The sequence below is a fragment of the Rutidosis leptorrhynchoides genome, chromosome 3 (assembly GCF_046630445.1).
Source record: "Rutidosis leptorrhynchoides isolate AG116_Rl617_1_P2 chromosome 3, CSIRO_AGI_Rlap_v1, whole genome shotgun sequence".
Lineage (NCBI taxonomy): Eukaryota > Viridiplantae > Streptophyta > Magnoliopsida > Asterales > Asteraceae > Rutidosis > Rutidosis leptorrhynchoides.
The window spans coordinates 619,773,161-619,789,034 of NC_092335.1; positions in this window are offsets into that span (position 1 = coordinate 619,773,161).

Sequence of the window (15,874 nt, forward strand, 5' to 3'; positions counted from 1 at the left end):
CTCATTTTTTCTCTTTTTTTTGACTCAGAACACATAAAAAAAAATATTTGACAATTTGCCCGCGCAAGGCACAAGGGCGCAAGGTGCCTGTTTGCGACCTTGCTTCCCGGTGGACGCAAGGACGTAAGGTGCCTCTTGCGAACTTGCTTCACATGGACGCAAGGACGCAAGGTGCCTCTTGCGACCTTGCTTTTCGGGGACGCAAGGACGCAAGGTGCCTCTTGCTCCTACCTGATATCAGTATCAATGTTTTCTTTCAGACATTTCATTAAACACCTTACGTGCATCTTACGTGATACGATTTTTTGCGACATCAAACACCCTAGTGTAATACGTAGTAGTATTTACTATAAATAACTTACAAAATTAACAAAAATAAAAAATATATCACTGAGTAACATTTATTTATTTATATACAGAATAACACATCTGGAACATGAAACATCTTAAATTCATTGAAATGTATGGATATTGCATTGCATATTACGGAGTAGTTGATAGTAAAATGTACGATTCTATTCATGTCACTTCTAATGTTCGATTTTGGTTTTGTTCAGATTTGTGTTTGTTATATTTACATGATGATGATATATTAGAGAAAGTTAATATAGGAGCAAAAGATAATGTATGATGTCGCAAAAAATCGTATCACGTAAGATGCACGTAAGGTGTTTGATGAAATGTCTGAAAGAAAACATTGATCAAGAAAACATTGCATTTTTTTTTTGTAATATGCAATGCATTTTTTTCTCCTAATTCATCTTTCAAGAACCCTAATCTCTTAAATCTCATTTTTGTGATGAATCCTTGTGTGTAATCTGTTACTATTGATTTCAGTGTTTGAATCGAGGTAAATCTCAACTGATTTTGTGTTCAAATCAGTGGGTTTTATGTTCTTAATTAGATTTTGGTTCAAATTGGGGTTTTTGGTCAAATCTTGTGATTTTGATGTTGTTTTGGCCTAATCTGTTGGAGTTTAAGTCTCTTTATGTGTTATAAACCTTTCCTGAACGGATTTTAGTGTCAAAACATGTAGAAATCGAGATTTGAGTGATTTTGGTTCGAAAACCCGTCATTTCTGCTACTGCTGCAAGAAGAACACAACCGTACGGTTGCAGCCTTCAACAGCACGGGTACATTGTGCAACCGTACGGGTGCAAGTGCAACCGTACGGATGCAATGGTGATGGTGCAACCGGGCAGTGAGTGTGCAACTGTACGAATGCACGATGCAACCGTACGGATGGACTTACAACCGTACAGATGCATGTGCAACCGTACGGGTGTAGATCAGAACTACAGTGTTGTTTAATCTGGCTGTTTTCTAGCCGTTATGTTGTTCGCGTGACTTATGATGATCAGGATGTAAATTCTGAAAATGCATAAGTGTTAGGTGGACTTTTAGTGACACTTTTGTTACTGATTTGCTGTACTATGCTGTTTTGTGCTAACGGACAGAAACTAACTTGATTTGCCTTATGTTTAGGTGATAAGGATAAGGAAGCCGCTCAGAGATAGATTATCTTAGCTAGTTGCTGGTATTTGGTGAGTGGGTCTATCTCCGGATAGAGTATTAAGTAGCAAACACGCTACTTGTTCAGACTCTTTACTCTTATGTTTATACCTAGTATGATTGCCATGTGTAGTTAGATATTACCATGATAGTTAGGACGATTGCATGACTGATTATCTGTGATCTTATGTGCGCACTGTTAGTTGGACACCAACAGAGGCGGCAAGGTTGAGAACCCACCGAGGCGGCAAGGTAGGGTTTGTGTGAGGTCGACCGTGGTAGCCTGGTTGGGTCATGATGTTACTGATTGTTTAGTATAGCATAGAAGGACGCATGTGTTACGTCTGGACAGTTATGCAGTGAAATCAGTAAAGCGGACTATCGGTAGACTGTAGCCTGATCAGCTAAGTCGTGTGCTCGTACAAGCCACCGATCCTCATATTGTCAGTTGTTGTATGCTAGTTCAGGATGTTAGCATATCTGTGACCTTTGCATGTTCAGTTGCTTATGCTTAGTCTGTTAGATAGAATCCATTCACTTAGCAGTTGTGCTAATTCCCCCACATTTTCACCCCTTGCAGGTTTAGGTACTGCTATTTAGGACGGGTGTTGCGGACGGGTTGAAGACATGTTTTTTCTATATGCTGAACTATGTTGTTTTCCCTTTTGTATTGTAATTATGTAACACCGTCGTTGTTTAAAGTTGAAATGTATGTTGGATTACAAATTATGTTTTGTAAATGTTAACCAGGGTTATTTTAGTAATTAAATGTACTTTCGCTGTGATAAAAAAATTCAGGGTGTTACAGCACCTCCTCTTCTCCCTCACCTAATCTGAACCGCCACACCATCCATCCAACCGCCAAACCGCCGATTTTTTTTCGAGCAACCACTTTACAAAGCGCCACTATATTTAGAAATATAGCTTCCTCTTCAAGTTTTCAGGTATGATTTTATGTTTTACAACCACCAAACCGTCTTCTTTTTTCAGATCTGATATTTTTCATCAATGTTTATCAAATTTTATTTCAGATTTATGTTAATATTATTTTTTATGTTTTTATCACTTTTTCATGTTTAAACCCACTTTTTTTTTAGATGTAGGTGGTAATGGTGTTGCCGGTGGTAGTTGTTGCCCGACTTTGCGCCCGTGGTGGCTAGACGTAATGGTTGGTGTTGTTGTTTGAATAAAGGAAGAATTTTTTGTTTTTTGTTTTTTGTTTTTTTAGGTTCATTTTTTATCACCTCGTTCATATTTTTCAGATTTGTTTTTGTTCTATGTTTATATATATATATATATATATATATATATATATATATATATATATATATATATATATATATATATATATATATATATATATATATTATTTTTCATGTGTTCACACCATTTAATTATTTTCAGAACTAGATAGTGGATGGTGTTTTTTGTTGTTAAAATTTTGTGTGCTAATGGCTGTTATGTGACGATCCGTCCAAATCCATTTGGACGAATACATTATTCATCGATTTCACAGTGAGGTACTGACCTCTACATGATACGTTTTGTAAACATTGCATTCATTTGAAAAGGCACACCATAATTGAATATCAAATTCCATGGTTTTTGACGTGTGATGATTTCTACATATAGGCAATCACCGTAAATAATAGTTTACAATACTACATCCGTTGATAATACAGTCAAAATAAGATACATGGTGATGATTTTGTGAATGCAACACTTTCTCGAATAAAGCATGTATGACTCCATGCACATAACTTGTATCACATATAAGCAAACAGTGGAAGACTTCTAGGAACCTGAGAATAAACATGCTTAAAAGTGTCAACAAAAAGGTTGGTGAGTTCATAGTTTTAATGTTGCGCATAATCTGTATATAAAGGTGGATCACAAGATTTCAGTTGTTTCATCCAGAAACGTTTATCAAAATATTCTACAAGATTGAGCACCCTGGTAACTAAACTTTAACGTCTGTATAATAAGTACCCCTGTTTTAACATACATGCAACCAACATGTACAATACACGCAAACCAACGTGTACTAACCTCAAATAGCATACGTCTGTTTTATAGTTCAGGCTAGGGTTTCTATACCTGGAACAGACGGGGATGTCAAGTCCTATGGATCCATATACAACTATTCGTGCCCACCAGTTCTTATAACCGGCAGTTACTAGTTACCAAAGCTAAGGGATTTTTGGTTCAAACTCAGTGTGAAATTTAGTATGTACTTGTATCCATTGCGTTTAAAATAAAGTGCATTTATTCTCAGCCCAAAAAACGACCCGGATTTTTTTGCTAATATATAGAAGATTAATATTTACATAATTAAGGTTTCCAACATGTTAGGCAATCAAATTTATTAAGACTTGGTTATTTGGAATGAATTTTATACAAACGTTTGGCCACCCAGTCTGTCTGACGATTCACGAACGTCATATATCGTAATAATTAATTAAAGGAATATATATTTGGATATGTATATTTATGACATGTTAAAATGATATTTAAGTATCTCATTAAATATATTAACAAAGAGTTATATATATATAATGAGACTACTAACTTAAAGACTTCAAGACTATATACATATATATAACGATTAACGTTGTAGTAACTTCTAAATTAAAATATATATATATATATATATATATATATATATATATATATATATATATATTGTATTAATATGTATTAATACACTTATGAAGGACTTAAACATATATACTAACATACTTATACTCAACAAAGATAGCTATACTTATTTTTCTCATTCAATTTTATCAAGAATTCTACTCGTATTCATTCGGTATTTATACCCGTATAATACCCAGCTTCTATACATATTTACTATGGGTATATACATACCAAATCATTGATCTTAGAAGCCCTCAATCAGTTGTGAGACATGTATAAAGATGATGTAGACTTGTGGGAACCATGGCTTGGAAACTAGTATGACTAAATGCATAAAATTACAAACCATGGAGCCATGTTGTTGTCCCTATTTTGATGCCAACATGTAGGATAAATAACCATCCATTTCATTCCAATTAACTACATCATTTTACTCTCTAAAAACATACTCAAACACTCTCTCAAACCTCCATTCAATTCAGCAAGTATTGGTCTCATAATCCAAGTTATAATCATCATAACAAAGCTTGATCAAGAACACTTCAAGAATTCCAAGCCATCAAGGGTATCTTTGAACTCAAGATATTCTCCTTATTTCTCCAGCAACTTTACTCATTTGATTTAAGATAGTAACCTTATTCATAATCTTATTCGATTCGTATTCATATAGCTATCTTATTTTGAGTTATAACTAATAACAACAAGAACATAGTTTAGATTATTTCAAAACTTGTTTGCAAATAAACTTAATCCTTCTAACTTGACTTTTAAAATACTTCAACACATGTATTATGACAGTATGTCAAACTAACATAAGGATATAAAACTTGTAAACACGAAGAACACATTAAAATCGAATATACGACGTCTTAATCGAACGGGGGCTGTTTTGGGTTTAATTTTAAAAACCTATCTTAAACTTTGAATTAAAAGATTTCCTTTAGTGAAAAATATTATTTTATATGGATATGAAATATATCCAAAATCCATGGTTAAACCGTAAGTGGAAGTATGTTTTTAAAAAGGGTCATCAAGATGTCGTTCTTACGACGGATATGACTATCTTCTCTTATTTGACACCTAAGCTGTATTTTCAACTATAAACCTATACTTTTTCTATTAAGATTAATAATGTTGAGTTCGATACGAAACCATGGCAACTCGAATCACTCAAAACGGAATTGTAACGAAGAAATTATGGGTAAAACAAAATTGGATATTTTTCTTAATTTTTAGCTACGGACATGATTTATAAAAATGGATGCTAACCTTATCCTAGCTAACTTACCTTATATCCTACATGTATTTATACATGTCTTGTTCCCGAACTTATGGAAATACAATTTATAATAGTCGTGATTAAGTTCTACGACAATATATTATAGTCTTAATAAAGATCGTAAGGCACCATATATATATATGACTTGATCACCGTGGATGTAAAGACCCGTCCTAATCCATCCGGACGAAGTCCATATCGATATTAAACGATTCACAACAGTTGATTACATCGCGAGGTACTTGACCTCTATATGATACATTTTACAAACATTGCATTCGTTTTTGAAAAGACAATCTTTCATTTCATCGAAAGTTGACGACAGACATACCATTTCATAATATATCTAACTATAATTGATTTAATAACAATCTTGATGAACGCAATGACTCGAATGCAATGTCTTTTGAAATATGTCATGAAAGACTCCAAGTAATATCTCAAAGATGAGCAAATGCACAGCGGAAGATTTCTTTCATACCTGAGAATAAACATGCTTTAAAGTGTCAACCAAAAGGTTGGTGAGTTCATTAGTTTAACATAAATAATCATTTCCATCATTTTAATAGACCACAAGATTTCATGCTTCCATTTCTCATAAACATACGTCCCATGCATAGAGACAAAAATGTCATTCATATGGATTGAACACCTGGTAACCGACATTCACAATATACATATAAGAATATCCCCATCATTCCGGGATCCTCCTTCGGACATGATATAAATTTCAAAGTACTAAAGCATCCGGTACTTTGGATGGGGCTTGTTGGGCCCGATAGATCTATCTTTAGAGTTCCCGTCAATTAGGGTGTCTGTTCCCTAATTCTTAGATTACCAGACTCAATAAAAAGGGGCATATTCAGTTTAATAATCCAACCATAGAATGTAGTTTCGATCACTTGTGTCTATTTCGTAAAGCATTTATAAAAGCAGCGCATGTATTCTCAGTCCTAAAAATATATATTGCAAAAGCATTTAAAAAGGGAATAATGAAACTCACCTAATGTATTTTGTAGTAAAAATACATATGACTATATTGAATGATGCGGAGTTGGCCTCGGATTCACGAACCTATATTATTTGTGGATTCATTAATATGTATAATCGAAATCGAATAAATATATATATTATTATTTTTATATTAATAACTTATATATAATTCATTAATTAATTAGATGTTTTTATTTTGTATTTTAAAATTAATATAGTTAAGTTATGTATGTTAAATATATTTATATATATATAGTCTGTTTGTTAAAATTAGTAATTGTAATAATACTAAAATGATATTAGTAGTGGTAAAAGTAATAATAATAATAATGATAATAATAATAGTAATGTTATTATTCACAATACTTAATGATAGTAATTTTAATGTTAATAATACTAATACTTATAATTCGATACCAATACTAATATTAATGATATTGATATTAATTCGTGTTATTTTTATGATAACAATAATAATAATAATCTTTTTCATAATAATAACAATGATACACATATTAATATTACTAAATATATTAATAATGCTAATAATATTAATTATATTACATAATAACAACTAAAGTGATAATAATAATAATAATAATCATATTATAAATTTTAACATAAAAAATGTCATCAATCGATAATAACAATAATCATAATAATAACTATAACAATAGGAATAACAAAAATAATAATGATAATAATAATAGTAATAATAATAATAATAATAATAATAATAATAATAATAATAATAATAATAATAATAATAATAATAATAATACTAATAATAATAATAATAATAATAATAATAATAATAATAATAATAATAATAATAATAATAATAATAATAATAATAATAATAATAAGAGTCATAACCTTTGAAGAGAAAATTCAATAAAAAAGAAGGCCACCGCCGGGACTCGAACTCAAGACCTCCCGCTCACGCTTAAACTCACTAGACCATTGGGCTGTTGCCCCGTTTTCTGTTTTAACACCCTTTTTAATTTATAAAGCCCGTACCTAGTTCCTGTTCTTTCCTTCCTTCTTCTTCATTTAATACAATCGACCAAGAAACCCAAATCAATCCTTAATTACTAGTTGTTAGTTTAGAGTAAGTTGTATAACTTGAAATAAAACACTGAAAGTGGGACTGAAACAAAATAACAGACAGATTAAAAAAAAGAAAGCTGTCACGGCGAGTTCATAAACACAATAGAACTCATGTATTGATTTCGAAATCCAGAACTTTTTAGAAGAAGGCTTCAACATGAAAATAATTCTAAAACATACCTATAATCTTCCTGTACCATTAAATTGATCTGAAACATCACAATTCATTCGAATTTTTATGATAGACAAAAGCTGTTGACTTTTTAAAACAAACTTTGACTCAAGAATTGAAATTCAATAGATAAAATTGGATCCTAAAACTTTCCAGATAGTTTACATGAGAGATTTAGGACAGAACAACATTTACACAATTTGAAATTACTCACGAAATAGTTTGATTTGAAAAATGGAACAGAAACAGGGCAGTACCTATTTGTTCATCAGCTTTCTGATTAATTCTGATTAATTAGGAGATGTTAATAGGTAGAATATGATTGATAGTTGTTGATAGATCATAGAATGGGTTACTTAAAATCCTGGATTGCTTGGTTTGTAATAATTGAAGTGTCGACAACAAATATTCTTCAAGGACAGAAATATGATAAAAAAAATAAAGTCTGAAGTAAAGCTAATTGATTTTTAACCCTATCTGATATGATTTCAATTTGGTCGACTAACTGGACAGAAAAGACAACAATATGCAACAAATTTTGTAGCTATTTGGATTTAATAAGTATTAATAATAAATATATTAATATTAATAATAATCATAATAATAATAACAATAATATTTATCTTTATAATATTAATACAAATTTCCTATTATATATTTGTATATAACCGCGTAATTATATGTATCTATTTATATCTCTATCTATGTTTATATCCTATATTTGTATATCTTATATATTTATATAATTATATTCATATATCAATCTTAAATACAACAAGAATAATAATAATAATGTCATTAATAATAAATATAACACTATTAGTATTGATATCACAATTATGCGTATCAAATCTCATAAAAATACATTAGATAATAAATTAATAATATTAGTAATACTTATACTAATATTGATAATGAAGGAAATAATAATAATAATAGCAATTATATTTTAACTTGTAATTAATTTTAATATATTAATGTTATCTTTTATTAATTATGTATTACTTAATTTATATAATAATCTAGTTGAATATTTATATATTTTATATATATAACATATATTACAATTTACATATAATATTAATTATTTATAGAAGTCATCTATATAAAGATTCATTTTAATCATAGTTTACTTATTTTGTATATTACTTTATATTTCCATTCCAATGATTATTTTGTATTTTATTAATTCAAATTATTTTCTATATATATATATATATATATATATATATACTTATATTTATATTTATATTTATATGTATATTTATATTTATATATATCTATATTTATTTACAATGATTCGTGAATCGTCGGGTATGGTTAACATGGCACATGCATACATGAAACAGTTCAAACTTTTTGAGACTTAACATAACAGACTTTGCTTATCGTGTATGAATCATATAAAGATTAAGTTTAAATTTGGTCAGAAATTCCCGGGTCATCACAGTACCTACCCGTTAAAGAAATTTCGTCCCGAAATTTGAGTGAGGTGGTCATGGCTAACAATAAAATTGTTTTCCTAACGAATATGAGTTGATAAATAGATTTTTCATCTTTACCGAATAATACAGATAAAATAATTCGATTATTCGAAGAGTACGAATGAAACTATCATGAGAGAGGTCCCAACGGCATCGTCCACCTTCGCCCAAAAACTTGCCCAAAATTTTAGCCGTTAGTAAAATAAAAAAAAAATTTCAACGGCTATCCCAACGGTCATTTTTACACTATATAACCACCAACCATATACTTCATTTTATACACTCAAACATATATTTCTTTTACATTTCCATCTTCCTCAAGATCAAGATCAAGATCAAACACTCCCAACTGCAAAATGTTAACACTTCTCCCAATGATTGTTTCATTCGATGTTCATTACGGAGGTGATTTCCGAAATCAAATGAAGGAATATGAGTGGGGCGACAGTATTTCGTTTGAAGATATCGACATTCGTGATGTTGGTTTACAAGATTTGCTATCCTTTTTGAAGGAAAAAGTTCCGTGTGAATTCACGTCTGTGTTCTTTTATAGAGACGATTATGATGCAGATTGTAAGGCAAGTTTTCTGTGTACCGATGATCAATGGTACTTTATAAAAGATACCATTGAAGATCGCGGTAAACGCATTTCTTTGTATGCTGTTCTTGAAGATGAAGAGACGTTGGGTTATCGTTACCTCGATGAATCAGTTGAAGCAGCAGTTGATGCATCAAGAGAAATACCGATGTCTCCAGAGTAACTCACGGATGGTGAATTGACTAGTGAACGCTACTTTGCAGATGACAATTGACAACGACGAGTAGTTTGATTGTAATCTTTTAATTTTTAATTGTCTTGATGTTTTAAATTTTTAATTATTATAATTTCAGTGTTGTTGTCGAGTTTTATATCTTCCTTTATGTTTCGGAGCTCTTCGTCTTTTTAATCTCCTCTCGATCTCTAGTAAAACGAGTAATGGTCTGGAATTTGTAAGTATGGAGTTTCGAATGAATTTAATGTTATAATCAAGAAAGAACGTAATAGCACGATTTGATTCGTCAGATTACCAGAATCATTGAGAATAGAGCTATCAAGAATATACTTTCTTGATATGTTCAGAAGTTAGTTAGAATGAAAAAGTTATATAACATGGCACGTGATGACGATATGATCTGTGAATCATCACGTTCCATTAGAAACTCGACATGACTTACTGTAATATAATCACGTTGATCAAGTGTCATTATATTATACTAACTCATGCATCAGTTCCCAACATTACTTCAATAACATTCATATTTTAAGCTCGAAAGTTTACAGAATATAGAAACTAACAGTTTCTATATGATGTAATACTGATAGCACGAAGAGATTAATGATTTCAGATAAGAATAGTTATAAAAATATCTCCGAAAATATGGAGGATATTTATAATGAAAGATACGATAATATCTCGGAATATCTAAGATCAGAGGATGATAGAAACTATTGTCTGCAAGGGTTTAGAGTAAGAATCAAGATATTCATTAAAGACTTTAGCAGACATCGAATCATTTGGATTCTTTGAAGTCAAACTTATTCTTTGTGATTTGTCCACGGCTTTCTTCATAGTTTCGCATAATCTACTTTTTGGTACTAAATTTTCTATTGAATGTTTCCAATATAATGATACACAAGAAGCACGAGGAGGTATATAATTTCGGACGAGAATATTTATGAAAATATCCTCAGAAATATCGAAGATATTGATGATGATATTTTGGAATTTCTAAGTTCGATGGTTGATGGAGAAAGATTTTTTGCAAGATTTTAACATGAGTACGGAGCAAGATATTCATTAAAGGTTTCATCAGATCCAGAATTACCTGAATTCTTTGAATATATGGTATGGTCCTTGTATTTGTCCTTGGTCTCCTTTGTGGTTAGCTCAATCTGTTTTTCAGTTCCAACTTTTCTGAGCTTTTCCAACATATTATTCTTTATCATCAAACTTCCGACGACTAAGGTCGTTTACGGTTGCCTACAGTTTCTGCTGCTTCATTCAGCTTTTTCAAAGTTCAATGTATTGATTCGTAAGCTGGGTGCCTTTTCAAAATTTCAGAATGAAAGATCATAATTCTAAGAGATAAATGTTATATGGATACATATAACTGTTAATGTAGATATGCTGTGAGTTTTCAAAGTACTGATAGCTGATTCCCGGTAATTGGTATGGCAGTTCTCGTTACAAGATGCGGATGAGTATATGATAGGGTTTCAATGAATAAATATAATGATTTATCAGAGAGATTTAAACCAAGAAGCAACGAGGTTGCTGGTACGTCTGCTGGTAATATGGTAAAATATGAAAGGTGTGATGACCCGGGAATTTCCGACCAAATTTAAACTTTAATCCTTATATGTTTCCGACACGATAAGCAAAGTATGTAATGTTGAGTCATAAAATTTTGAAAAATGTTTAGATGAATTCATTTGACCTTTGACTATTCCCGACGATTCACGAACCATGGTTGAAAATAAAGACGTATATATATATATAACTTTGAAGATAAGTATATATAAAATACAAATTTAATCACTAGAATTAAAAATGTAACATAAGATACAGAATAGTTAAACTGCTAAAAGAATAAATATATGTATATATATTAAAATGTATAGATATTAGATAAGAAAATACATAGTATATATTATATAACTATCAGGTATTACATAAATAATAAGATGTAATATTAACAAAGTGAATTTGATTACTAATCAAAATTTAATTGTTGAAATAATATAATTATTATTTTCATACGAATATCAATATTTTGTGTTATTACTTGTTATAGTAGTAAACATTAAAAGTCTAATAAATTTAAGGCTAGGATTCTTAAAAGAAAGGTTTTATTCGTATAAGAATGATTAAAATTGTAATTTAAATGTAATTCAAATATTATTAGTTATTATATTACTACTTTAATAATTGTCTTTAACATTAAAAATCATTGTGATAATTATAAGTTATCATTATTATTATAGAAATTCATCAATTACAATACTATTATTATTTTTGATTAATATCATTATTATTATTAGTATTATTATTATTAACATACTTATTTATTCATTTATACCAAATATATTATGAAATTAAGTATATATATAAATATTTACATATAAATTCAGTTACATATTTATATATAAAATAGATATGCAGATAAACATATATACTACAATTATTATTATTAATAAATTTAATTGTTATTAATAATAAGTTATACAGAATCCAGATGCATATATATATTACTCTTTTTGTTCCAATTGCCATCAACGATTTATTTTATATTTTTCTGACCTGCTAAATGGATCTGTCCACTTCAATCAGCATTCCATATCCAAAATCTATTACATGTCGATATCTAACATAGTACGAAATCTATTTTTAATTCATTATCTGTTTTATTTTTTTTTCTTTTTCTTTTTTTTTCTTTTCTTCTTCTGCTATTCCTGATTTGATTCCTGTCGACAGCCTTTAGCCATAAAACAAAGAAATGCTGTTTGTATTCTCACAATCATACTAACTACTTCCATCACTATCAATTACAGCTAATCACACTTGAAGAGTTTAACCAGAAAAACCCAAGGAAAACCCGTCGGTTCCCTGTTTTAACTCAATTACTCAAAAGTCAGTAAACGAATGGAATAAAAGAAATCTATTAATGTAGTTTCATTTTAAATCTTTCATTCAAGCTATTTGGAAGGTTTCGTGATCCAATTTCTCCTATTGATGTCAAATTTTGAGAGTCAAGGTTTCGGTTTCAAAGGTCAAACGAAGTGTTCATCCTAAAATTTGGATTCATTTCAGTGTTTTCCGTCAAATTGAATTTCCAGAAAGTTTCTAAAGGTGAAATGGAATCACTTTCATGTTTTAATCATTAGCTAAAACGTCCTATAATTGGAGTTTGATTTTCGAGTTCTTAAACGAAGGAGTTAGGTTACAGAAATTTTATTTTGAGTATTTGATTTTGATTTAATTAATTTAAACGATTACTAAAGGATTCTGTATCACTTATCAGTCCTAAAACAAATTTTAAATCAAAATTATGATTTCTGTAAGTTTGATTCAGTAACGTGGTTGAAGGAGATGGGATTTAAGCAGTTTAATTACGGTTTATATGAATTAAAAGGGATAATAAATCAGAGAAAAGGCAACAGCCTAGACGGTTTAGGGAGGTGACGAATATCTGAGAGGTCGAGGGTTCGAGTCCCTAATGGAGCATTTTTTTATAGCCTTTTTCATTGAAGGTAATTTTTATTTATTTATTATCTTTTCCTTTATTATTATTATTATTATTATTATTATTATTATTATTATTATTATTATTATTATTATTATTATTATTATTATTATTATTATTATTATTATTATTATTATTATTATTATTATTGTTATTAGTATTATTATTATTATTGATTGAAATTATTATTATGTCTTAGTAGTATTAATATCATAGTTATTACTATGATTATGAATATTATGAATATTATTAAAATTTCTATAAAAATCATAAAATTTATTATTTGTTCATTATAAACTAATACTTGTATCATTTTATAAGTTATAATATTATTATTAGTATCATTACTAGTACTATAAGTATTATTAGTATTATAATTATCATTTAAAAGTATTATGTACATTATAATGATTATTAGTATTATGTAATTCCTAAAATCATTAACATAACTAACAATAACAGTAAAATGAATATTTTCTTTTATATATATTATTAATATCATTAATTTTATTACTAATAGAATTATTATCATTATTACTAATGTTAAGTATTATCCTCATCATATTTATCATTACAAGTGTTAATTGGGTATTACTATAATAACTATCTTAATAAACAAATGATACATATATAAAGATATATTTAGTACTCATAACATAACAAAATTAATATTTTATATACAGAATGAATATATGAGATGTATATATATGTTATTAATATAAAAATGATACAATTAGTAAATTATATATATATATATATATATATATATATATATATATATATATATATATATATATATATATATATATATATATATATATATATATATATATATATATATATATATATATATATATATAACTTATCCGATTATGATATGTATATTAATAAATATACAAATGATATAGGTTCGTGAATCCGAGGCCAACCTTGCATTGTTTAGTTGATCAATGTCGTTATATGTATTTTTACTACAAAATACAATACTGTGAGTTTCATTAATCCCTTTTTAAATGCTTCTGCAATATATATTTTTGGGACTAAGAATGCATGTGCTTTTATAAATGTTTTACGAAATAGACACAAGTAATCGAAACTACATTAAATGGTTGAATGATCGAAATCGAATATGCCCCTTTTTATTAAGTCTGGTAATCTAAGAATTAGGGAACAGACACCCTAATTGACGCGAACTCTAAAGATAGATCTATCGGGCCCAACAAGCCCCATCCAAAGTACCGGATGCTTTAGTACTTCGAAATTTATATCATGTCCGAAGGAGGATCCCGGAATGATGGGGATATTCTTATATGTATATTGTGAATGTCGGTTACCAGGCATTCAATCCATATGAATGATATTTTTGTCTCTATGCATGAGACGTATGTTTATGAGAAATGGAAATATGAAATCTTGTGGTCTATTAAAAATTATGAAATGATTATTTATGTTAAACTAATGAACTCACCAACCTTTTGGTTGACACTTGAAAGCATGTTTATTCTCAGGTATGAAAGAAATCTTCCGCTGTGCATTTGCTCATTTTAAAGACAGTATTTGGAGTCGATCATCGCAATGGAACCAGTTGTTGGTGACTTCATCCAGATGGATTAGGACGGGTCCTTTCAGTTGGTATCAGAGCGGTGGTCTTAGCGAACCAAGTCTGCATTAGTGTGTCTAACTGATAAGTCGTTAGGATGCATTAGTGACTCTGGACTTTGACCGTGTCTGCATGTCAAAAGTTTTGCTTATCATTTTGTGTCAAAAATTACCTGCTTATCATTCTTAGAGAATCACTTGCTTATCATTCTTAGTCTAGACACGTTTTACTGCATTGACTGCATGAATAGTGTATAGACAAAAATTCATATCTTAGCGTATCTGATACTTCATATCTTAGCATATCTGTTACTGTAACTTTGCCTGACAACTTCCGTAGATTCTTCCGTAACTTATGGGATTTTAGTATTATATATGCATATGTAAATTGTGTATTGCAGGGTACTAATCTACCTCCTATAATCTATTTCTTATCGAAAATCCTTCATCTGATAGTACGAGATGAATCCTGCAACCAGTTCGAGTCCCTCAGATTTTGATAGCTATTCCGATAGTTATTCCGACAGCTATTCCGACATAGGTGTTCACCTAAACTCTGAAAACAGCATCATCGGCATGAATCAACCAATCAATCATTATCAATTCATTTGATGGGTTCGTAGTCGACTTAATTAACGGAAACGCGCAGAAGGCAATCCCTTCCACCAACCGAATTCACCTCACAATGAATCTGAAGCGTTTACCGGCGAACCTGTTCGAGACACCAATTTCAGTCTCATTTCCAGGGTAACTCGACAAGATTATATTCTATCCACAATTCTGAACCTTATTCATCCGCTC